We start from the raw sequence: 5,985 nt of genomic DNA, 5'->3' as shown, positions 1-5,985 counted from the left end.
TCACACAGCTAATAAGTGTCTGAGATTGGATTATGAACTCAGGTCCCCCTGACTTCAGGCCACTCTAGGGGCTCTATCCACTGCAACACCTCACCAACCTAAACGAAAAATAAATGTGCTAATAATAGAAGCTGTCTGAGATAAAGTTTAGAAAGTTAGAAGAGGAAAATTAAGTCAGTTACTTCTCAATCTCAGGTGGTTTCATCATAAACAGTTTGCCCATCCCACCGCAGTTTTCAGTGACTGCTCTAACTGGGCTGAAGATGCTAAACCTTCTTGGGAAATTCCCACTACCCTTCTCTAGTACAGAGAAAGTTAAACCTGTAGGCTCAGGGAACTCGGGCAGAAGAGGAGCAGGATGGAAAAGGAGAAGATGGAAAGAGGGGTCTAAGAGATAGGAAAAGGGTAAGCTGGCAGAGCCAAGTGAAAAAGCCTAAGCGGGGAGGGGGTGGAGGCGGGGTTGAAAGGGTGGCCCAGGCGGGAGGAGGCGGCAACGGCAGAGGAGGGGAGGAGAAAGAAGAGCTGGATTTTTAAGAGCTTAGTCCTGGAGAGCAGAGGCTGCAGTCTGCAACTCCCTCCGCCTGACTTCTCGGGCTGCATCCTTCTGGTCCTCCCCGAGACCAGGCGGAGTGCGGACCCTCAGAGAGACCCTGCACCTCTACCACCCCTGCCCCGCTCAGTGCCTGCCCAGGATTTGGGAGGACGGGAGGTTCCCAGGTGAGTGTGCGCCGTGGGTTCGAGACCCGGCTCCTCCACGTGTGGAGGGGAGGCTTGAGGGAGTTCAGTAGTCCTGTGGTTAGGCGCGCTGTTGGACCTAGAACCTGACTCAGTAGAGTTCACCTCAGGTTAGGGAGAATGGCCTGTCTCCTCTGTCCCACGGCAAGAGGGAAGCCGGGAAGCGGACCAAGCTACGATCACCGCACAAGGCTGGAGATGGGGAGCCCCGTGGGCTGTGACAGGTAGTGTGCATATAGTCACTGCCATTCTTTGCAGAATTGTCTATTTCAAGACTTCTCGCCGTTAGCGTCCTAGCTGCCACCTCCTGTCTTTGATCTGTGGGAATCTTTGGGAAACGTTCTATGGTCTTGCCACATCCTCCAACTTTATGGGAGACTGGCAAGCGAGTTCTCTATAGGAATTTATACTAGGACCGTAGATTTGAAGCTGCAGGGGACTTCAGAAGCCTTATGATCCACTTCCCCCTCCCCCCGCCCCCACTTATTTTACTGATGAGGAAACTGAGGTCCAGCTGGGCTAAAGAGTTACTTACCCAAGCTCACAGAGATAGTAGGTTTAAAAAGCAGAATTGCAACCCAGGGCCTCTGACTCCACCAAGTGCTTTTTCTGCTACACTGGCCTGAAATTCGGAACTCACTGGCCCTGGTGGTACCTTTATAACCTAAAGGGGAAGGGTGGAGTGAGGGGCAAAGTACCTTTTTTTTTTTTTCTCTTCTAGAAGATGTGTGATCTGTAAAAGGACACTGAAAAATCTTAGAAACTTAAGAAGGTCATAGACTCCCACTGTTGTCCAAGGTGGGAACCAGACTAGCGTGATATAGTATGTTACTGGGTAGGGCGATATTCCGACAGAAAACTGCAGCAGAGTTTTGCTGCTGGGACAATTGCTGTTCTGATAAGCTACTCTTTTCTGAGAGTTGAAACTGAGAAACCTTGCAAGTCATTTTGCTGGGTATGTAGCATTCCCCTGACCAGCCACATTCTCAGCTCTTGAATACAATGTATCTACTAATTTATTTCTTTCCTCTCCACCATCTCCAAAAGTACATAGAAAGACCTTCTGGGATATTTTTTTGTTACCTGGAGACAGATGCTTGGATCTTGGAAAGAAAATGATCAGCCACTTTGTCATTGAAATCATCCATCCATCAATCATCAAGTATTTATTAAGCCACAACTATGTGCCCAGTAGTAGGATCCAAGTATAAAGAATGAAACAATCACCACTGAAAGGGCCTTGCATTTTAATTGATGCAGGAAGAGGTACCAAACTTTAGCTCCCACACACCAGTTCCATTGTTCCTCATTATATATAGGGTAGAGAACCCTGAAGTGGGTTCCCCTTTTTCATTGCCTCTGGTAAGAATTGGAGTTTCCTTTACAGCTATGGCAAGGTCATAGGTTGCCTTTTAGATTAGAGGATGAGACTGTGGAAGCCATCTGCTAAAAGTAGATCTGCTGGCTCTGTGTGTGTGTGTGTGTATGTGTATGTATATATATGTTGACATACAGGTATTCCATTTGTTCCTCAAATCAAATGCATATTAACTGTTTACTGTGTACGATATGTTGTTTAGCGGTTGAAAGATATATCATAATGTACGCTGTTTTGTATGTATATGCAGTGTAATCAAATACATCTGTGATCTCATCAGAATAAGTATTACTTCCAATTATGCACAATATATATCCAAACCTACCCATCCATCGTCCTGTAAGTTTGTCATGGCGGTCTACCCAGGGTGCCCTCTGTGTTTTCTTTTGGCTTTCAAGATCCTCCCTAATGGAGTATGTGGGCTGTCCATTGCTTATCTGTTGCCTTTGTGACATGGTTAACCCATTTTCTTTTACACTCATCCATTTCTTTAATTAAGAATTTTATTCTTTATTCTGCTCTTTATATACACATATAGAAGGACATACTTTATATAGACATATGTTCCAACCTCAGGCTGATAATTAGGGCAGACACCTTCCACATGAAGCCTGATTTCCATCAGCTGCTAATGCCCTACCCCTCCAACTTTATACTGTATTTTTAATATGTGATATATATTTATTGACATGCTTGTTGTATATATGGGGTGTTCCAAAAGTCTTCATTCAGTTTTAAGCCGTAATAAACTTTAACTGTTTATTTTTAAAAGTTTTAATAATAAACTTTAGTAGCTTAAAACCGTACTAGGACTTGGGGACACACTGTATTAATTTATGTGTATATTTTCTTCCCTAATAGAATGTAAGCCCCTTAAGAACAGGAACTGTTTTATTTTTGTCTTTGTATCCCAGCACTTGGTACAGGGCCTAGAAGACAGTGGATACTTCATAAATGCTTGTTGATTGATTGACTGATAGACAGACATGTGATTTCAACTCATATCAGGAGCTCCTAGGGAGGAATTTCTTTCACCAATTCAGGGCTAGAAATTGCTCTGTGACCTATAGTTGTAAAAAGTTGCCTGTAGCACTGCATGAAGTCACATAACCAAAATGTGGCAGAGATAAAGACCAGGAACAAGGTTCTCCTGGCTCTGAAGCCAGCTCTTTATGAAGCCAACCCATTATGACTTCTATAAGAACAAATAATAAAATATTATATACCCCATTGACCTTAATATAGGCCACATGCTTCCCAAACCAAGCTTCTATGAAACTGAAGGATATAAAACTTGTATAAAACTGTCATATGATGAGACTGAGGAACTTCTCACATGCTCCATTGGTACCCATTCAGTGCTAGGATATCTGGAGAAAGGTCTCACTCATTTTGTGTGCTTCTGATTTTTCTTTCAAAGATATTTTATGAACATATTGCATATCTGGAGGCCCATGGACCCCCTGGGACAAACTTATAGGAAGACAGGAAGAACTGCCCAGAATGGCCCCCCTGGGGAGGATTTACAGGAAGACAGAGAAGATTCCCATAGGATAAGAGGGCATGGATATGTTGTGATCTGCACAGCTGGAGGGGCTCCCCACACTAATGAGATCACAGGGAGCTTGAAATATTTAAGACCCAGAGTTGTTGTTCATCTTAGAGCTTTCCCTCTGAGATTGCCTTCAATTTTTTTTCTGCCTAGAGCTTGTTCATAGTGTTGTTTACACATTGTCTCCCCGATTCAACTGTGAGCTCCTTGAGATTTTGTTTGTTTATTTTGTCACCACTGTCCAACAGCATTCCTGGTGCTTATTTAATGCTTGTTGAGTTGATCGCATGTGGATGGCTTTTTTCTTTCCTTTCAAAGAGAAAGTATTTTATGGTCATGTCTCATATTTAGAGACAATGGATATTCAGACCAATAGAATAAAAAGGTAATTGGTTGAATGACCTGCTTTGGGCTTTCCCCTTGGTAGTTATAATAAAGTAGTATTGGTGAGGAGGGTATCATTGCAGGCTGGGCCTGTGTACTACATAGAGCTGAAACGAAGTCTCTCTGAAAGGAGAAAGCAATCAGGATGTACACTGACAAACAATTCCTCTCTCCCACTGCCCCCAGAACCCCTTTTCCCCCCACCCTAGATTCAATGGGTTTTTTATGACTAAGGAGGAGACTAGCCCAGCTGGGTCCCTCTTACTTGCTCTGTGTGCTCCACTCCTAGGGCTGCCCCTGGCTCAATGGCAGAGCTGACAAACCTTATTAGTCCCTGGGGTCCACTCCTTCTGCCTGTGTTGCCTCAGCTCCATGGCATTCAGCTCTACAGAACCTTCTCTGCTGCTGTGAGCACTAGCACTGGGAAGTGGATTCCAAGCCACAGCTCAGAATGTAATTCTTCAGGGAGACAAACTCCAAGGGGTCCTTTTCTATTCTACCTGCTTGCCTCTTTCTTCCTAGAAGTTCTTCCCAACCTCGAGGATTCGCTGAGGAGTGTAGGAGAGGGTGGGGGAGGGACGTTCTGGGGAGTGAGGAAGAACTGATGAGCATTGCAATGAGATGCATCAACCAATCAATCAGCAAACATTTATAAAGCACTAGGGAATCACTGAGGGATGGTGAGTTGATCCATAAAGCTCTCAACTGGCAATGCATCCATCTCCATGAAAATAGTTTCTGTGCTTTATTATCTTCCTTGCTTACCCTGAAACATCAACTCCTGTATGAGTTGGAGAGGAGGTGAGGAAGGGGTTGGGGAGGAGATCAGTGGAAAGTCACTGTTAAGGGAGACCTGATAAATATAAGCTTTTTATGTGGGGTCAAGAGCACAATTTTAGACTGCACTCAAATTTTGTAATGCCAGATTGGTGGGGGGAGGGAGGAGGGGAAAGGACAGGGGCAGGGAGAAGCATTCATCCCACAGCATGTGCTGTAAATGGCATATGACATGCTCTATATTGGAAAGCTTTTGTTGAGGAAAACATGAGGGATCTGAGTGTAGGATCCTCAGCTGTCTTTCCCCTTCTCCAAACTAAAGGCAGTCCTGGCTGCATGCCCACTCTATGCACCCCCTTCATCCTGGGCCATCGGTAGTCACTTTGACTTTTGTGACTGGATAGAAGAGAGAGTGAGGCTGAGGACTTTTCACAGCTCTGCCTCACTCCAATTCACTTGAAAGTCAAGACATCACTCGCCTATTGTCATTGGTCCTCTTAGAGAAAGGATAAAGTACAACCTTGGGACAGGATGCGGAGGGAGGAGAAGCCATTTCTGTTAGTAAGGAGTTTTCCATAGAACCAAAGAGTCCTTTGGTTTGAAGTAGAGGTATCTTTTTTTATTTCTACAGGTGATCTATATATTCTTTCAATTGGTGCTTTCTTTTTCTGGATTGAGACATTCTGGGAAGTTTTCTGGTTATATTTCTTACATTAAGGCATTCAGGTTTTTTGACTCATATTCTTCTGGAAGAACCTTTAATTGCTTATGCATCTAGTCTTTGAAATCAGTGTGTTAAGTTTGCATAGAGATCATACATTTTTAAAATATTTTTTGCTTCTCTTTTATCATATAGCTATTCACTTCTTGACATTTGATTGCTTTGTCTTTAACTTATTTAAGAGATTTACCACGGGGCAGCTAGGTGGTACAGTAAATAGAGCACCAGCCCTAGAGTCAGGAGGACCTGAGTTCAAATCCAGCCTCAGACACTTAACACAAAAAACTAGCCATGTGACCCTGGGCAAGTCACTTAACCCCAATTGCCCTACCTTCCCCCCTCCAAAAAGGAAAAAAAAAGGTTTACCACTAGGGATTCAGGTGTTGTGTTGTTCTCTCTCTCTCTCTCTCTCTCTCTCTCTCTCTCTCTCTCTCTCTC

General features: G+C 43.9%; 1 protein-coding gene across 1 annotated transcript in view; it reads left to right on the top strand.

The window, feature by feature from the left end:
• Positions 1 to 542: 542 nt before the first annotated feature.
• Positions 543 to 5,985, top strand: part of GPR156 (G protein-coupled receptor 156) — a 133,831-nt gene continuing 128,388 nt past the window's right edge. The window contains exon 1 of the mRNA XM_069069991.1: positions 543 to 717. The gene's annotated coding sequence lies outside the window, so the exon portion shown is untranslated. The remainder of the gene's footprint in view (positions 718 to 5,985) is intronic.

Source organism: Petaurus breviceps, unplaced genomic scaffold (genome assembly GCF_028583685.1).
Source record: "Petaurus breviceps papuanus isolate PSGF00001 unplaced genomic scaffold, PetGlider_PUasm1.0 90792, whole genome shotgun sequence".
Lineage (NCBI taxonomy): Eukaryota > Metazoa > Chordata > Mammalia > Diprotodontia > Petauridae > Petaurus > Petaurus breviceps.
Note: the sequence above shows the minus strand (reverse complement) of the source record. Positions and strands in the feature narration are given on the sequence as shown.